General features: G+C 37.1%; 1 long non-coding RNA gene across 2 annotated transcripts; it reads left to right on the top strand.

Annotated features, from left to right (window-relative positions):
* The first annotated feature begins 8,095 nt into the window (after nucleotides 1-8,095).
* On the top strand, nucleotides 8,096-18,075 carry LOC103092713 (uncharacterized). 2 transcript variants are annotated; one of them, XR_008913530.1, is made up of 4 exons: nucleotides 8,096-8,392; nucleotides 9,506-9,882; nucleotides 11,895-12,120; nucleotides 13,563-18,075. It is a non-coding gene; the product is annotated as an uncharacterized LOC103092713 (long non-coding RNA). The 2 variants fall into 2 exon arrangements; XR_470361.3 differs by lacking the exon at nucleotides 8,096-8,392 and having other exon boundaries at nucleotides 8,439-9,882.
* Nucleotides 18,076-18,962: the final 887 nt, after the last annotated feature.

An 18,962-nucleotide genomic window follows, 5' to 3' on the forward strand; every position in this document is an offset into this window, starting at 1 on the left:
AACCTGAGAATTCAACCTTCTCTGCATACCTTTTAAGTTGAATTGAGCAGGAGGGTCCCCTGGCTCTGTCTAGTTCTGTCCCCCTCAAAGTGCTTTGTTTTTTATTGGAGTGGAAGAGTTTTCACAGAGAACTTGACTTTCACTGTTTCTAAGTCACCATCTTGACTACACTGGACTTCAGACATTCTTGAGGAAAAGACCAGAACTGAACAACAATATAAACTGTGCTCAGATTTACATGAGAAGAAATAGAATATCTAAATAAATCTATATTAGAAAATTGAATAGGTCTTTGCCTTTTTTTCTCATTCCCTCATTGCCACACTCATTTCTCATCCTTTTTTTCACATTTACACTATCCTTTTATTGGCATTTTTTCCACGTTTATTCATTCCCTGCATTTTTTTAACATTCCCTTTTCCCCATACTCATTCACTGTCTATTTTTCACATTCTTTCCTTCCCTAACTTGTTCCCAAGACAGTAATGTATTGTCACATGACAGTAGTATATTGCCGTGTGTTGTCACATGACTGAAATATGTTGTCACATGGTGACTGCCTGATGTGCATCTTTTCCTAAGATATCTTATATGATATCACTGAGTTGTTGCATGATGGTGGTGTGTTGTTGGTTTTGCATGAGGCAGTCTGCTCAGTTTACCTGATCTGTATAAGCCCAAAATGATGCTGGGTGTCCCAGCTCAAGCTTGTAGTGAAGACTTGAACCCCAGTGTGAGGCAGTTTATGTGCTATACCTGGTCTATGTAAACCCAGGGTGAGTCCTGGAGCCCCAGTGAAAGAGAGTCCACAGCCCACTGGTCTGTGTAAGTCCAGAGTGAGACAAAGTTTCCATCTGAGCTTGAGTCTAGACTCTGAGCCCAGCATAGGGTAGCTCCTAGTGCTCTGAGTTCTGCAAGCCCATTATTGGTCCAAGGGGGTGATTAAATCAGCACTGAGAGGTGGCTTTCAGAGCTTCTGGTTCATAGGCCATCATACCACCTTGGAAGAACAGAAACTTGCATAAAACCCAGAAAAAGAGCTAAGGGTAGCAACAAGGAAAAATTGAAGTTTAAGAAATTGTTCTCTCTACTTTGAGAACAGAGTCCACCTTTAAGCTAAAAAATGAATCTCAAGAAAAAGGCTGGGAAAATGAGCAAATGTCAAAAAACAACATCTAACTAAAGAAAATTTTTATGGAGACCAGGAAGAGCAAGGCACAGACACAGATGGGACAGTGAAAGCAAAGCTTCAAAGAAAACTATGAACTGGTCTCAGGCTTTGGAAGAGCTCAAAAAGGATTTCAACAATCAATTTAGAGGGGCAGAGGAAAAAGGGGGAAGAGAAATTAAATTATGCAAGAAGAAAATAACAGCAGAACTGGCCAAATGAAAAAGGAGATTCAAAAGTTCATGGAAGAAAATAATTCCTTAAAAATTAGAATTGGCAACTAGAAGCTGATGAGCCATCCTGAGACATCAAGAAACAAAACAATCAAAAGGATGATTTTGATTCTGATCAAGTCTTACATAAAAGTCATTGAAAAAAAGGTCACAAACTGACCTTAGAATAGTAATTTCCCTGCGTGGGCCTGTTTCCTTATCTATAAAATGAATTGGATCAGAATGATCTCTAATTCATTCATTTAAAATTCTCTAAATTTATTAATAAGATTTGACTGAGTGAATAATAATTTAGGGACCTGTTAAAATAGGTTACTTGTTAGAATATCTGAAACAAACTTCTTTTAAGAAAAGCATTTATTTCACTTTCCATTGGGGGAAAAAAAAAGTTTCGTTAAGGATTTCCTTTAATTCTGTTTTTACATATTGAAAAAAACCTAGAAAAATGAACAGAATAAAACCAATTAGCTAAAAAGTGATCAAATGGCTTTCTTCTAAGTTAATTTATAAGGAGTTTAAAGGAGAAAACTCTCACTATGAAAACCAGGCAGTTCCCAAATATCTTACGTGATTTTAATAAGAAATTTTACTCAAAGTCCTACTAATATCTTACTCTTGTATCTATTTCTGTTTAAAAGTATGAAAACTAATAAATATCTTTAAAGACATTACTTAATTTAATAGTTAAATGAAAAGCAATTATATTTTATTTATATTCTAAAGATAACAGTGAACTTTTCCAACTTCTCAGAAAGGCCATATTGTAAAAATTATCTTCTGAAACATCAGACCAAATCAGTAGAAAGCTTGTTAATTAAAATTAAAATTAATAAAGGGAATTGGTGGAATGCACTGTATTGTCAATGCTGATAAGTAAAATTTAATCACACACACACACACAAAAAGAGAAAGACTATTATTCCTAAGGTATATAATAATTTCCTCCTTTTCTTCTCTACTGTAACATACAATATTTGCATGCAGCATGAGAATAATGGAAATTATGTTCTAACCTAATTTCAAATAGTATCACCTTTCTCCTTCTGGTTATTGGCAAATAGGAATTCTTTCCTGTTTAAATATGTTTCTTACTAAAAAAAATCTAGCAGTCAAACATGTCCAGCTAAAAATGTCAAAACCATGCCAAAAACATTTCTATTACACATAACTTGCTTCAGAGACAGCCACGCTAAAAAATGGAGCAACATATAGATCATATATATCATCCTGGCTCTGTATAAAGATAAGTTTATAACGCGTTCCACATTTTTGTGACTTCACAAAATCTTTGCTAACTAAATTGAAGAGAGACAAGTAAAAGAAAGAGTTTAGTTAATAGGATGCAATACCTATTCTGCTTGAGGTTCAAGGTCTGAAGATACACATCTGAACCCAGTTCTATTGTATGGTGCTCATTTTCCTCCTTCATAAAGTATAGGAATTGAACTAGAGATCCCTTCCAGATCTTAGGTCTATGATCCTTGTGACTTGACCTCAAACTTTCCAAAGTATGAGGGAGGAAGGTGCCAGAAGTTAAGTATGATCCCCTCTCCCCAAAACTGTAAGACCTCAAATCTATAGGAAACTTAATATAATATTGTAGAATTATTCAGTATTGGCATTGTCTATCACCCTCTTCTCCTTAATATTTTCTTCTCTCTAGGTTTTTTTTACAGCACTACTCTTCTGACTCTCCTACCCAAGTCTCTGTCCTGAACCTTCCACTGTTTCAGATACCATCATCCTAGATTCACAACTTAGGTGCCATCCTTGACTCTTCACTTTCACCTCCTGTCTAGTCGGTTGCTGTGTCCTGTCAATACCACCATCACAACATCTCTCCTCTAGCCTCCTTTTCTGTCCTCTAACATGGCTACCACCCTGATTTATACTATCTAAAGTTCACTCTTGTCTAAATTTCACATAATGGTGGCTTCTCCCTCTGATGGGATACCTCCTCCCAAAGCTTCCATTTAAGTCAATTACTCAATAAACATTTTAATTGCCTAATCTAAAGAAGAAAGGTAAACAGTGCCTGCTCCCAAGGAGTTCACAGTCTAATGAAAGAAAAAACATTCAAAGAACTGTGTACAATCTACATATAGGATAAATTGGTGATAATCAAGATAGGGAAATCACTAAGAGGGAACAGAAAAAGCTTTCAGGTAAAGGTGAAATTTTGGCTTGAAGGAGGCAAGGAAAGAGAGGAAGAGAAGATGGGGGGAAAAAAAAGAATCACAAGGAAACCAGTGTCATTGAATCACTGTGTGTGTGAATGTCTATGTGTGTAAGGTATAAGGAGAAGACTAGAAAAAATATTTATAGCAGCTTTTTTGTGATGGTAAGAAATTGGAAACCAAAAGATGTCCACCAGTGTGGTATATGGTAGTAGTCTCTCGGAAGCCGAGAATGATGATTGTCTTTGTGCATTATCATCTATTGATGTACCCTCATGTGGCTATGAAGTCCAAAAACTGAGGTACAAAGTTTGTGGCACATGGGGCATGGAACGCCAGTTGTTATGGGAGGTGAGGTTATGGCCTGGTGTCCGTGTTCACGCGCAGCAGTCGTTCATCTTCAAAGGTGGTGGCGGCATGGTTAATGTGGGTATGCCAGCTGCTTCTGTCAAAGGCAGCAAGTTCTAGTTGCTTTGGTGTAATGCCAGCCCACTTCAAGTTTGACTTTAGCTAATCCTTGTATCTTTTCTTTGGTCGACCTTGTTTCCTGAATCCAGCTGACAGTTCACCATAGCATATTGTCTTGGTATTCACTGTGGGTCCATGTGGATGATGTGTCCAGACCATCGTAGCTGGGTTTTGAGGACCATGACTTCGATGCTGGTGGAGTTGGCTCTGTCGAGGACTTCCTGGTTGGTGGTTCGGTCCTGCCATTGGATCCTCATGATTGACTGGAGAGAGCGTTGGTGGAATTGCTCCAGCTGTTTCATGTGCTTCCGGTACAGTGTCCATGTCTCACACCGTACAGGAGCGAGCTGAGGATCACTGCGTTATACACTTTGAGCTTCGTTGCAGTGCTTACACCACTGTGTTGGAGGACTTTAGAGTGCAGCTGCCTGAGTGCCTGGCTGGCCTTTTGGATCCTGGCATTGATCTTGTGGTCTAGGGATCCATCGTTGGCGATGGTGCTGCCCAGGTACTTGAAAGTGTTGTCGCTAGAAAGCTGCGTGCCATTAATAGTTATGCACATCTGGTTAGTTGGCCTCCCTGGTGCAGGTTGAAACAGCACCTCTGTTTTGCTGAGGCTGATGGTCAGGCCAAACAGTTTTGTTGCGGTAGAGAACCTGTCCACAATGGTTTGGAGATGATTTTCTTGGTGGGCCATGAGAGCACAGTCATCTGTGAAGAGAGCTTCCAGGATGAGTCTCTCTGTTGTCTTTGTTTTTGGAGTCAGGCGGCAAAGGTCGAATAGTGAGCCAACCAGTCAGTATTTGATGTAGACGCCCAGGTCTAGATCCATCACAGCATGTCGTAATACCTGGGTGAAGAATAGGTTGAATAGCACCGGATCAAGGACACAGCCTTGTTTCACGCCATTGGAGATGTTGAAGAGATCGGAAGTCTCTCCACCAGATAGGACTTCCCCTGTCATGTCGACATGAAAGAGCTGGATCAGTTTGATGAATTTTGCTGGGCAACCGAGCTTGCTAAGGATCACCCACAATGCGTCCCTGTTTACTGTGTCGAAAGCCTTCATCAGGTCTATGAAGACAATGTAGAGACTCAGGTTCTGCTCAAGGCATTTTTCCTGCATTTGCCTCACCGTGAATACCATGTCGATGGTGCTGCAATCTGGTCGGAAGCCACATTGTGATTCAGGCAGGTTCTGCTCTGAAACAGCTGACAGGAGTCTGTTGAGTATAACACGGGTGAGGATCTTTCTGGCAGTGGAGAGTAGTGAGATGCCTCTGTAGTTGTTACAGGCTGCTTGTGTGCCTTTGTTCTTGTATAGGACTACGATAGAGGCATCTCCACTTCCATTGCCACTAATGGGGGTATATGACTGTAAGGAAATACTATTATGCCATAAGAAACAATGAACAAGATGACCACAAAAATATCTGGAAAGGCATATGAAAAGATGCAAAGTGCAGTGAGCAGAACCAGAACAACATTGTAAATAGTAACCACAACCATGGACATCACCAGTGACTGTGAATGACTTAACTATTATCAGTAATGCAAAGAGTCCCAGACACCTCCAAAGGACTCATGACAAAAAAGGTTATCCACCTCCATAGAAGGAACTGATGAAGTCTGAATGCAGATTCAAGCCTACAATTCTTAACTTTTCTTCCTTCATGAGTCTTTTTCTTATAAAAGCAGCTTGTGTCTTCTTTCACAGGATGAATATGGAAATATGTGTATATGATCTCACTAGGGAACTCCCACAAGGCAAGCACTCTTTGATGGTCAGAATAGATGTACAGTGATTTTTCTTGTAATTTAAAAAAGGCTCTATGTAACAGACTCAGGATGATAGAGAATTTTAAGTGATTTAATGTGCAGACTACAAAAAAAAGGTCAGAAGAATTAATAAAGACACTATGAGAATTAAAATTATAAGATCTATTAAAATAAAAAAAAAACTAGAGTTAAAAGGGAGGTAACTACCTTAAGCCACTGTCTCAATCCAGAAGAGAGAGAGGGAGGAGTTTCTTTTTTCTTTCTTTTTTTTATTTGGTCAATTTAGAACATTATTCCTTGGTTACAAGAATCATATTCTTTCCCTCCCTCTCTTCCCTCCCACCCTTCCCACAGCTGACGCACAATTTCATTGGGTATTACATGTGTCCTTTGATCAGAACCTATTTCCATGTCGTTGGTGTTTGCATTAGGATATTCATTTAGAGTCTACATCCCCAATCATATTCCCCTTGACCCATGTATTCAAGCACTTGTTTTTCTTCTGTGTTTCTACTCCCACAGTTTTTCCTCTGAATGTGGATAGTGTTCTTTCTTGTAGATCCCACCGAGTTGTTCTGGATCATATTGCATTGCCAGTAATGGAGAAGTCCATTACATTCGATTGTACCACAGTGTATCTCTCTCTGTGTACAATGTTCTCCTGGTTCTGCTCGAGAGGGAGGAGTTTCTGAAAACTTATAACCAATCATGTAACCATACAAACGTGAAGACACAGGGAAAGGGATTCACGGCAAGAGGAGGCTTCAGGATGGAGGGTCTGCACTTGGAGGTGGCGGGAGCATTGGGGCCAGGAGGCAGGAACAGCAGCGGCAGCCTTAAGCTGAGGGCATGCAGAGCAAGGCAATTACCTGGCTCTCTTGTCCTGGGCTGTGGCAGTAGTGGTGGGCAGAGACCATAGTCCCAACTCCCACTCTTGTGGTGGGTGGGTCCACAGCACCAGGCAAACTTAGTATCTTTACTGTAAGGCTATCTGCTCAAAAATTTTGAAAATTCATTTCCTGAAGTAGTCATCAAATTATGAGAATTAAAATTAATATACAATAAATCAAGTCTATGAGATTTATTAAAATAAAAAAAAAACTAGAGTTAAAAGGGAGCTAACAAGCCACAGTCTTGATCAAGAAGAGAGAGAGGGAGGAGTTTCATAAAACTTATGACCAATCCTGTAACCACACAAACATGAGGACACAGGGAAAAGGATTCTGATAGATGCAGAAGGAATTCTGGGGAACGTAGTCCTGGGGTTCAAGATTTTCCAACTATACAACACTCAAAAGGTCTCTCTCAAGAACTTTGGTCTCAATTGTGAGACATGGGAGATACTGGCATAGATTTTCCACATTACTTCTGCCAGTTACAAAAGATCATAACCTAATCTTATGCCATATTTGTTGGTGCGAATGCATGTTTGAAGCCAGAAATTTTGGTCAAATAAAACAAACATGGTACCAGTAATTACATGTAAGCTCCTAGAATTTCCTCTGGACCCAAATTTAAAACAATATTCTTTCCTTAACTAACTCCATATAAATTATTACTGTATTTAAATTTTTTCTTAAACCCTTATTTTCTCTCTTAATAACAACTCTAAGACAGAAGGGTAAGAGCTAGGCAAAAGGAGTTAAATAACTTGCCCAGGATCACATAACCTGAAAGTGTCTGAGGCCAGATTTGAATCCAAGCACTCTGCACTTCAGGCCTGGCATTCTGTCCACTACTGTATTTAATTAACATAGTATTAGGAGTATATGGATTTACAAGTGAATTTTACTAAACATTTAAATGTCAACTAATTCCAATATTAAATAATTTGGAATAATAGGCAAAGAAGTTCTACCCATCTCTTTTTATGAAAAAAATGTGGTACTGATACCTGTGTAATTAGGATTTGCTCCCCAAAACTCTCTTTCCCAGCTTCCCAGCTTCATTCTCATGTTATCTCCTTATGTTCTGGAGATTAAGTTGTGAGTGTAGCTCCTCCCTCTCTCTTTTTCTTCCCTAAAACATGATTGTGGCAGTTGGGTGAGTGCCACAAAGGAGAATTTTCCTCACGTTTTATTTACTTAGGCTTTTACTTTTATTCTTTTATTTCTTCTAATTAAAGTGATTATTATTAAATTATATATAAATGTAAATATATACTAAACATAAAAATATATTATATAATATAAATTATAAAAATATTAAATCTCATAAAACATAACACTTGGAGTTTGGATTGTTTTGAAAAACAAACAAACAAACAAACAAATGCATTTCCTATCTGCCACAGCCCTTTTGCTCTCCCCCCTCTGGGGGACTCTTTTTGGTGGTAGGGACCCACCCACGGGAAGAGCCAAACCTGTCACCTGCCTGCCACTGTTGCTATTGTTGCTGTTGCTGCTGCTGCTGCCACCGCCTCCCACATTTGACTAGACACGGCCTGGGGGTCTTAGACAAGCCTGCTGCCACAAGCCTGCTACCTGGATCCTGCTACAATGAGCCTGCCACCGCTTCTCTTAAGCACACTGGCTAGGGGTCCTTGCAAGCTGTTTTCTGTACAGCTGGTAAAGTATAAATTCCCTCTTTCCGTTATGTTGCTAATACCTGAGTGCTTGCTGCTGCCTTGGAAGCCTAGGTGTTTCTCTTAGGCAACAATTACCTTCCTCAGGGCTTTCACCTGGGGGCCACCCTCTTAACTCCCTGCCCACATAGCTAGGGAGAGCAATCAAGGGGAGTAGCAGTCCCCTGCCCAAGTGGCAGTAGAAGCAAGCAGCTCCCTGGTGTTTTTACCCCTGGGAGGGAGGGGAAGGAAGATTACTCTTCTAAACCTATTAACTTTACTCCTAGCCAGTACATACCAGGGTAGTGCCACCTATAGACAGGAAGTAGATTTGCAACCAAATTAATAATTCAATTTTTTTAAATGGCCCACTCTATGAAAGAGCAATGCATTACCAAAGTTTTAGGATGTCTTTTCTTACTATCATTCCTGGGAGTACTGATACCAATTGGATACTTTGAAATTTATCCATTCTTCCCCAAGAAGAAACAACTGAAATATATCTTGAGTGATCTCAAGACTCAAGGGAGATTCTACTCAGTCTCTGCAACACATCCAATATGGGGTTTGTCCACACTATGCTCAGTTTGGAAATTGGCCCCTGTATGGGGAACCCCAGAAGTGTAACCAAAGGAATCTAGATGGATGATGATACTTGGGAGGGGAAGGAACCTTAAAGAGTCTGGAGGTGAATTTTAAGCCTTTTCAGACTCCATTTGCCTTACTGATGTTAACTGTTTCAGTTTGTTCTCCTGCAAATAATGAAGAAGTCTCTATAACAAAGCTATCAGAATTGGAGAAAGGGACTCTTGAATTTAGTGCCTGTATCCTGCCATGCTTATTGTATTTGCTAATTTGTTTGCTTTAAAATTCAATTTTTTTTAAGTTCACATATTAATCTGGATGGTTTTTATATTTGTAACTTTTTTTCTCTCATTTTTTGTACTTGAAGCACATGTTACCAGTATTAATGGGTTTTTTAATTTTGTACTAGGATAAGTTTAAAATGTCCGTTAGCCCTAATGTCAATACATACCCCAAACCTTTAGACTATGGAAACCTGCCATTGATTGTTAAATATTATAGGACTTTGATTAATGATTGTGTCTGATTCCAGGAGCAGGGATCAAAAATAGCCACTGCACAGTGCCAAGGAGCACAAAGTTAATCTACACAGTGCCAAGGAGCACAAGGTCAAGGAGACCAACCAATCCTGGTGGGATTGATGAGATTCTGCGCCAAGACAGGGGACTTGAACTTATTTTGGAGTTAGAGGAAGAGGCTGTTTGACAACTTCAGATGCAAGATTCCCTCTGCCAGATCCAGACTTCTACAAAGTACCTCAGTTTGGCTGTCATTTTGTCCCCACTATCCCTGAGAGCAAAGGTAAAATCAGACCAAAGGTAAAATGCTATTTCCCTTCTGCTTCAAAATCTCATCCATTTTCTCTCTTTCATAGTGTGGCAATTTTCTGTAGTCCTGGCTGCTAATTGGGTAAGTACATAATTGCTGCTATAGACTTGTGGGACATAAATCACTTTAACTGAGCCCTGGTTTAAGGACCTGTTATGTACTTATTCTTCCTCACTTAGAATTTTTACACATGAAACTTTGATATTTATGTTTCATCCAGAAGTTATTTTTTCTATTTTATTTATTTTTTATGTTTTTGATTTTCTTTTGACAATTGATTCATACACCTCAGAACTCAGCCATGTACCCCAGGGATGATCCATGTGTTGGTCAACACCCTCCCCAGGGGGATTGTATTATTGTCATAAAATTCTAGATTTATAAAATTTTTTTCTTATTTGGGAGTAATTTTAGGATAAGAAACTTGCTACTTCCCCAAATCAAGAAAGTGAACTGTTTGGAGAAGGCACCCTGAAGAAGCCTGCAGAAACTACACATTGTACCACAAGACCCAGAATGAACTTGAGATTCAGTGAATTGAATTGTGGGGAGTTGAATGCATTTATTTTGAATGTACACTCTTATGCCAAAGGGGATTGTCCCCAAATTGGCTTTTTGTCAATGCACCTAGTGATCATTGTGTTTTTTTTTCTTCTTTCTCTTTTATTTCCCTCTTATCCCCAAATTATTGTAACTTTTCCTTAGAAAGTACAATATTGTATGTACCTTTAGTTAGACATTTTTAGAGCTATAAGTTGGTTTTGTGTACTGATTCACTGGGGAAACTAGGCATGTAAATCTGGAAGATTTCTACATGCTCGTTTCCCAATGGAATCACAGGGGGAATTGTGTAATTAGGATTTGCTTCCCAAAACTCTTTTTCCCAGCTTCCCAGCTTCTTTCTCATATTATGTCCTTACATGTTGGAGATAAAGTTGTGAGTGTAGCTCTTCCCTCTCTCTCTTTCTTCGCAAAAAAATGCATCTGTGGTGTTAGGGTGAGTGCCAGGCAGGAGAATTTTCTCATGTATTATTTACTTAGGCTTTTACTTTTATTCTTTTATTTCTTCTACTTCAAGTAATTATTAATAAATCTTATAAAACATAATACTTGGAGTTATTGGATATTAATTTAAATCTTATATACCTGTACGAGCAGAGTTTTAGAATATTGAGGGTGATTTGATTGACAGGTGAAGACCATTGGATCAGGAGAGCAATTTATACCAAGAATGTAGAATTGGTTCAATATAAGGATTTTCTTTTAAACTTCTGAGTTTTCCTTTTTTCTGCCTTTTTTACTACCAATAATCAGTATGTACAGACATACATATACAAATTATTTGTTCTGCCATGACCTGTACTGGCTCTTTGCTGTCACTATTTCTTTTTCTGGAAGTTGCTTAATTATTACTTTAATAAAATGGGCTAGAATTTTTCCAGAAGTCAAAGTCAAGAACACAGATTTATAATTTGTATCCTTCATTCTCATGCTCTTTTGCAATCCTGTAGTGCTTCTTCCATTCTTCATGATCTTTCAAAGATCACTGATAGTTACTCACCAACCATAACTTCTAGCTCTTTCAGTATCTTAGAGTATAGTTTACTGAAGCCTGTGACTTAAACTTTTCATGAATCATGAACGGCTCTGATTATCTCCTTACTTATCTTCAGTATTAACATTCTATTAGCTATTGATTTGTCCTTTCTGGTCCTAAATGTCAATCTTTTTGCCAGAAAAAAATATAATTAAATAACTTTTCTTCTCTCTGTCATCAGTTATCATTGACCCACCTACTCAAAGCAACAATTTTATCTCTTTCTGATCTTTCTCTTTTCTATAACAAAGCTAAAAGTAACCTTTCACAGAAGATCGGAGGACTAACAAGCTTATTCTGAGTTTTAATACACAGCTGATTCTGAACTTTAGCACACCTGACAGTTGTACAGGAATATGCCAATTATTTTTTTAAATGTATCATCATTACCTTCCACTGGTATCAGCTCTGTAGTTGTATCTTTTAAAAAGTTGGTGAGTTCCATGTTCAATAATATTGGTGTTTTTATATAAATTCCCTTTTTTTTCTTCAACAGGAATGATTCCTTTGTGTCTCCAATATTTCATCTTTGAAGGACTCTCATCCCACCTGGGCTGATTTCCTTTCCTGAAATTTAGACTGTGGAATCCTACCTCTCCTTCTGGTGACCATTCTGAAATCTACTCTCCTCAGTTCTAGTGTAAAGATGAAAAGGATGCTTATTTCATAAATAATGATGAGGAAGCCCTCATGAGACAATGAATTTGATTTTATTAATAAAGGTAAGTAGAAGGAACTAGAGGTTTATCCCATATGCCTAGCAGGATAATTAAGAAGATGTCCAGGCTGGAATAAATACCTACTCCACTTTCCTTGACCCAAATTCCTACAAGCCTGATGATCTAGCTTTTAAAAATGTAAATGATAATTTGTATATGATGTTCAATCAATCACAAATTTACTATAAAATCTCTATCTCAGATTAAAATCCATGAAAATCTGCAAAAAATTATTTGTGTCTTATTTCCTCACTAAAATTCTTATATCCAACTCAATTTCCTCTGATTCAAAAGGAAAATCCACTTGTAATAATATAATTGAAAGATCTTGGAATATAGTATTGATAATGCCAAATTAAGAACTGTGGAAGGAGAAACACAAAAGAAAAACATATGATTGATCATGTGGTTTGATGGGGATATGATTAGGGTTTTGGTGTACAAAGATCACTCTACTGCAAATATGAATAACATGGAAATACATTTTGAACAATAATACATGTAAAACCCAATGGAATTGCTTATCAGCTCTGGGAGGAGGGAGGGGAAAAAAGGAGAGAGGAATCATGAATCATGTAACCATGGAAAATATTTTAAAAAAAATAAAAAAAGGACAGGAGAGGTTCCAGACTCTCTTTGGCATTAATTCCAGGGAAGAAAGAGAAAAAGACTTTGAAAGTAGCAAAGACATAGGAGAATGTTCCTGATTTCCAGTCCAGTCTACTTCCTTAGAAAATACAAAATGTCCGTGGGTGAGATTCAGACCTCTCTTGGCTGAGCAAGATATTAGCCCACTTTATATATAAAAAGCTTATTTGTTCTTGTGTACTTTCTTATATGCTTCTATCTTTAGAATATCTCCTATTTTTGTTCTCTCTTTTTTTTTGATAAATGGGTTTATTTGCTATTCATTATTTGTGATTGTTTTTTAATGTAACTAGCATTTGGTAGAAAAGAGTCAAGTCTGTCATTGGTTACCTTCTCCCTTTAGAGAAGTGGCATTACCCTAATAATTTTGCCTCTAAAGCAGGAATATTTAGGGGGATGAAGAGATATAATTTAATGTGATATTCTTCTCTCTTGGTGAAGAGCAAACCCATCGGTCTTCTGGCCCTTTCTTTTGATCTCTTCAAGGCAGGAATCACAATTGCCCTTAAAAAAAAAGGGTGGATAAAGACTCCAAGGATAATTTTTAATGCATTCCCTTAAACCATTGGTCTATACATTTTAAAATGTCATGTGGATATTTACATGGACAACCCATATCTTTCTGCTACTTGGGTGCATGTTAAAATATTCTTGGCTTTTCATTATTATAAAGTCTAAGATGGTGTGATTTTTCCTTCCCCCATCTCCAAAGTTCCCATCAATTCCACAAAAGGAGCTAGTTCCTCTCTGTTGATGAGAATTAGAGGCACAATAAAATTTCCTGTGTTCTTCCACAGTTGAGGAAATTATCAATAAGAGAAGCCAAGAAGTTATTAGTTGAGAGACCTTCTAGGAGCTGCACCAAGATGGAAGACTCGAGGAAGCCAAGATCTCCCAATATTCTCCTCCAAACCACTTTAAAATAATGCCTTAAATTGAATTGTGTAATAGCAGAAGCAACAAAAGGTCAATGGCAGAGCCAATAATAGTTCACATTTTTCCACTGCAACATAACTTAGAAGATCAAAAAGAGAAAACATTGGGATGGGAGCTGGCCTGGATTTCATGTGATGGCATCACCAACTGTAACAGGCCTTAGAATCTACAATAGCGGCAGCAGCAGGAGCAGTTTGGGGAGCTCTCAAGTCAAAGGTGGTAATGGGATTGGGCAACTGGTTAGAAAGAGATTATAGGGGGCCCCTGTGCTTGTACTGAACATACATCCTGGATACTTTTTGGCAACTCCATTGCCTATACCATCTTCCAGGTTGCAGTTCCAGGGTGGGAAGGAGCACTTCCAGTCACAAGGTATCAGCAGCCACAAGGAGCAATAGTATTTGTGGCTGTAAGAGATCAGAGACTCTTCTTGGGTAAAAACCAGAAGAACAGTGACTACACATCTCTTTGGATCATACCACATTAGAAGCACTGAAAACTCCCAAGCTCCTGGAATTAACTGAAAAAAGCAAGGCAAAAAAAAATCCTGAAGCTAAGGATTGTGCCCTCTCTCCCGCCTCACTCCCATCCCAGGAACAGACCCCAACTTTAACACAAAATTAAAAGTAAAGAAATAGGCTAGAAAATGAACAAAAATAAAAAATGAGAACTTGATCATAAAAAGCTACCATGGTGACAGAAAAGATCAAGACACAAACTTAGAAGACAATGATGCCAAAATAGCTACAACTAAAGCCTCAAAGGGAGGAGGGGTGGATTTGAATTTGATAGAAGCCAAACAAGAATATCTAGAAAAGTTATGTCATTTTAAAAAGAAAATTAGAATGGTAGAGGAAAAATTGGAGAAATAAATGAGAACAATGTAAAAATTATGAAAAGACAATTATCTTGATAAAAGAAAAATAACATCTTAAAAATATAATTGGCCAAATGGAAAAAGAGGTACAAAATTTCACTGATGAAAATAGCTTTCTAAAAAATGGAAAAGAGATACAAAAGCTTACTACAGAAAATAATTATTTTAAAATTAGAGTTGGATAAGTGGAACCTAATGATTCTGTGAGACATCAAGAAGCAATAAAATAAAGTCAAAAGAATAAAAAAATAAAAGAAAATGTGAAATGTCAAGAAAACAATGGACCTAGAAAATAGATTGAAGAGAGTTAATTTAAAGAATTATTGGTCTACCTGAAAGCCATGATCATAGAAAGTGCCTTGATATCATATTTCAAGAAATTATGAAGGAAATCTGCACTCTAATTCTAGAACCAAAAGGTAAAACAGAAGTTGGAAGAATCTGCTGATCATCTCCTAAAAGAGATTTCCATATGAAAATTTGCAGTAATGCTATAGCCAAATTACAGAACTCCTAGGTAAAAGAGAAAATATTATAAGCAGCTAGAAAAAAAACATTCAAATACCATAGAGTCATAGTCAGGATCCCACAAGATTTAGCAGCTACCACAATGAAGAAGGAGAGGGCTTAGATATGACATTCTGGAAAGCAAAGGAGCTTGGATTATAACCAAGAATAACCTAACAAAACTGAATCTAATCCTTCAAGGGAAAAAATAAACTTAATGAAAAAGAGGACTTTCAAGCATTCCTGATGAAAAGACCAAAGCTGAATAGAAAATTTGAATCAAGAGAAGCATAAAAATGTAAACATGAAGAAGAAATCACAAGGGACTCAATAAAGCTAAAAAGTTTGCATTTTGATTAGAGAAGATGTAACAACTCTGAAAAACCTTTTAATTATTAAGGTAGTTAGAAGGACTCTTCAAAGACAGAGGGCATGGGAATGAGTTAATTATATTGGCATAGTCTTAAAAACCATGTTATTAGCTGTTTTCCTTTTGCCAGATAGTGGGAACTGTCTCCTTCTCAATGATAATGCAGGTTTCATGCACTGGGTGGGGACTTAGTTCAGGCCTCCAAATTACCAACTTTGGGATTTCATTATTCTATAAATTCTTACAATGTAAGATACTGATCTGAAGATGGAATAAATGTCCTCAAAAGGCACTAAACAATGCATTTTAGACCGGGAAAGGGCACAAAAAGATGAACTAATTTTCTCTTAATCTAGATTAAAGTTCATTTCAAATATTTTCTCCATGAAGGCTTCCTTGATATTCTAGTTTTTTTCTTGAAGTCCTAATTTCAGGTATCCATTAATAAGTTACTAAACTTTTAAAGAGATCTATACATTTCTAACTTTTGTGTGTTGTCTTCTGACTTTCATGTTCTTTTCATAAACTTTAACTTGATGAGAAAATATGAAACAATACAAAATGAAGTGAGTAGAACCAAGAAAACAATATACACACAATGATTAGAACAATATAAGTGAAGACTTGTTCAAGAATATTCATAGCTGCGCTCTTTGTGGTGGCCAAAAATTGGAAAATGAGGGGATGCCCTTCAATTGGGGAATGGCTGAACAAATTGTGGTATATGTTGGTGATGGAATACTATTGTGCTAAAAGGAATAATAAAGTGGAGGAATTCCATGGAGACTGGAACGACCTCCAAGAAGTGATGCAGAGCGAAAGGAGCAGAACCAGGAAAATATTGTACACAGAGACTGATACATTGTGGTACAATCGAAGGTAATGGACTTCTCCACTAGTGTCAATGCAATGTCCCTGAACAATCTGCAGGGATCTAAAAAACACTATCCACAAGCAGAGGATAAACTATGAGAGTAAAAACACCGAGGAAAAGCAACTGCTTGACTACAGGGGGGAAGGGGATACCACTGAGGAGAGACTCTAAATGAACACTCTAATGCATATACCAACAACATGGAAATGGGTTCGAACCAAGAACACATGTGATACCCAGTGGAATCGTGTGTCGGCTATGGGAGAGGTGGTGGGAAGGGGGTGGGGGGGAGGAAAAGAAAATGATCTTTGTTTCCAATGAATAATGTTTGGAAATGACCAAATAAAATAATGTTTAAAGTGAAAAAAAAAAGAACAATATAAGTGAAAAGAACAAGAAAATCTAAACCAAATGCTATAAAATTAAAATAATCAAGCTTGACCCCAAAGAAAAGATATGAAAATGCACCACCCTTCCTTCTGTGTGGAGATAGGGGACTTTTGGTTCATAACATAACATATAATGTCAGGTTTGGTTGATGGAAAATCAGTTTTACTGATTTTTTTCAAATTCTTTGTGATAAAGGAAGGCTCTCCAGGAGAAAGGGGTATGAAAAGGAGAAATAGATCAGTAAGTGTAGGTGATATAAAAACAAAAGATATCAATAAAATTTCATAAAAGAAGTTTTCAATTCAATAGTAAACTAAAAGCAAGTACCTTTTCTTTTTTAAACTTTTCTTTTTTCTATTTTAATATATTTTGTTGGATATTTCCCAATTACAAGTAAACTTTTTTAACATTGTTTTAAATTTTGAAGTCTAAATTCTCTTCCACCTTCTTTGAGAAGGCAAGCAATTTGATATCAAGCATACATGTGCAGTCATGCAAAACACATTTCTATATTAGCCATGTTAAACTTTAAATAATTTCTAAATACTGAAAGATGCTTAATAAATGTTTGTCATTTTCATTGAAACAAAGGGGTACTCACTTGTTATTCCAGCAACATCCTGCACCACTACAAGCAGGTAGTTATTGTGGTAAAAAATATGTTGTGAATCTCTCTTTCCCACGAAATTATTGTAGCCACAAAATTAACTAGAAAGAATGAGACAAGTAGTCTTTGTTGTTTCAGCGATTGAAAGGGGAAAAAATAGCATCAAAAGCAAAGGAGATCAAAACTTAGATTTAAAAAGTGAATGAAAACAATTCAGGTGGTACTCCTCTCCAGGTCATCATTGAAAATAGAACTTTAATTCAGCATAATGAAGTCAATGGGGTCCACCTCTTTAAATTTAGGCCTGATTAAGCTGTCTCATTCTAGGTGGGGAGATAGTTGGATTGAAAGTTATAAAACTTCGTCCTTATGCCCAACTTAACCACTAATTCTTGCCTTATACAAGATACTCCATGTCTTTGGGCCTCCATTTTTTTTTTCTGTAAAAAGAATGAGTTAGACCAAATGATCTCTGAGGTACCTTCAAGCTCAGGAATCCACAAAAACATTTCCAGGTTTAATAAATCATGCAGATCCATTTGGTAGGTAGTATAAGAAATTTTTTCCACCTTATTTCACAAATAAGAAAATTAAGTCTGAGAGACTTCCCCATATTCACATTTGTATCAAGGTGAGAATTCAAACCTATTCCTTGTATTTAAAACCAATATCAGGAGCAGGGAGGGAAGAAGGGAAGGAGACAACAAGAATCATGTAACCATGGGAAAAAATTTTTTTAATTAAATAAAATTTAAAAATTAATAAAAATAAATAAAACTAATACCATTTCTACTCTGCTCTCTTGCCTCTTTAGTGTAAGTGGTATAATTAGTTTCACTATCTGACTCTTGTAGTAGGTCTTCAAATAAAGAAAGGATGTAATTTTTAATTGTTTTGGAAACTATGAAGTGTTGCACAGAGGTCAGTTATTGTTCATTTTAGAGCAAAGAGCAAGTTCTGTCTGATCCAGCTGCTTTGCATCAGTTTATCACATAATTTGGGAAAAGACTTTCACAGGCTTTCTTAGGGCTAGATTTGCTCCTCCACATCATGCCATTTATATCAGGATTTTGCATCCAGAAGTTGTCACCTAAAGGTTGCAATCAGTGATGAAATAAGAGTGCTTTTGATCATAAAGGGTAATGAAATGTCTAGAAAAGTAGATTAGTTGGTCAACAAGCATTTATTAAGTACCTGTTCTGTGGTAGGGACTTTTCTAAGGGCTGAGGATATAAAACAAGGACAAAAATAGTCTGCTTTCAAAGATATCACAGTCTAAAGGGAGAGATTTGTACCCATCAGACTGGCTAAAATGACAAAAGGGCAAAATGACAAATATTGGAGAGGATGTCGAAAAATGGAGACATTGATGCACTGTTGGTGGAGCTGTGAACTGATCCAACTATTTTGGAGAGCAATTCGGAATTATACCTTTATTTACAAATATATAATTTATAAATTTATTTATACTTTTATAAAACTGTATACATCCAGCAATACCATTTCTGGGTCTGTTTCCCAAGGAAATCAAGGAAAGAATAAAAGAGTCCATATGTTCCAAAATATTTAAACAACTCTTTTTGTGGTGGCAAAGAATTGGAAACTGAAAGGATATCCATCAATTGAAGAATGGCTG

This window comes from Monodelphis domestica, chromosome 7 (assembly GCF_027887165.1).
Source record: "Monodelphis domestica isolate mMonDom1 chromosome 7, mMonDom1.pri, whole genome shotgun sequence".
Lineage (NCBI taxonomy): Eukaryota > Metazoa > Chordata > Mammalia > Didelphimorphia > Didelphidae > Monodelphis > Monodelphis domestica.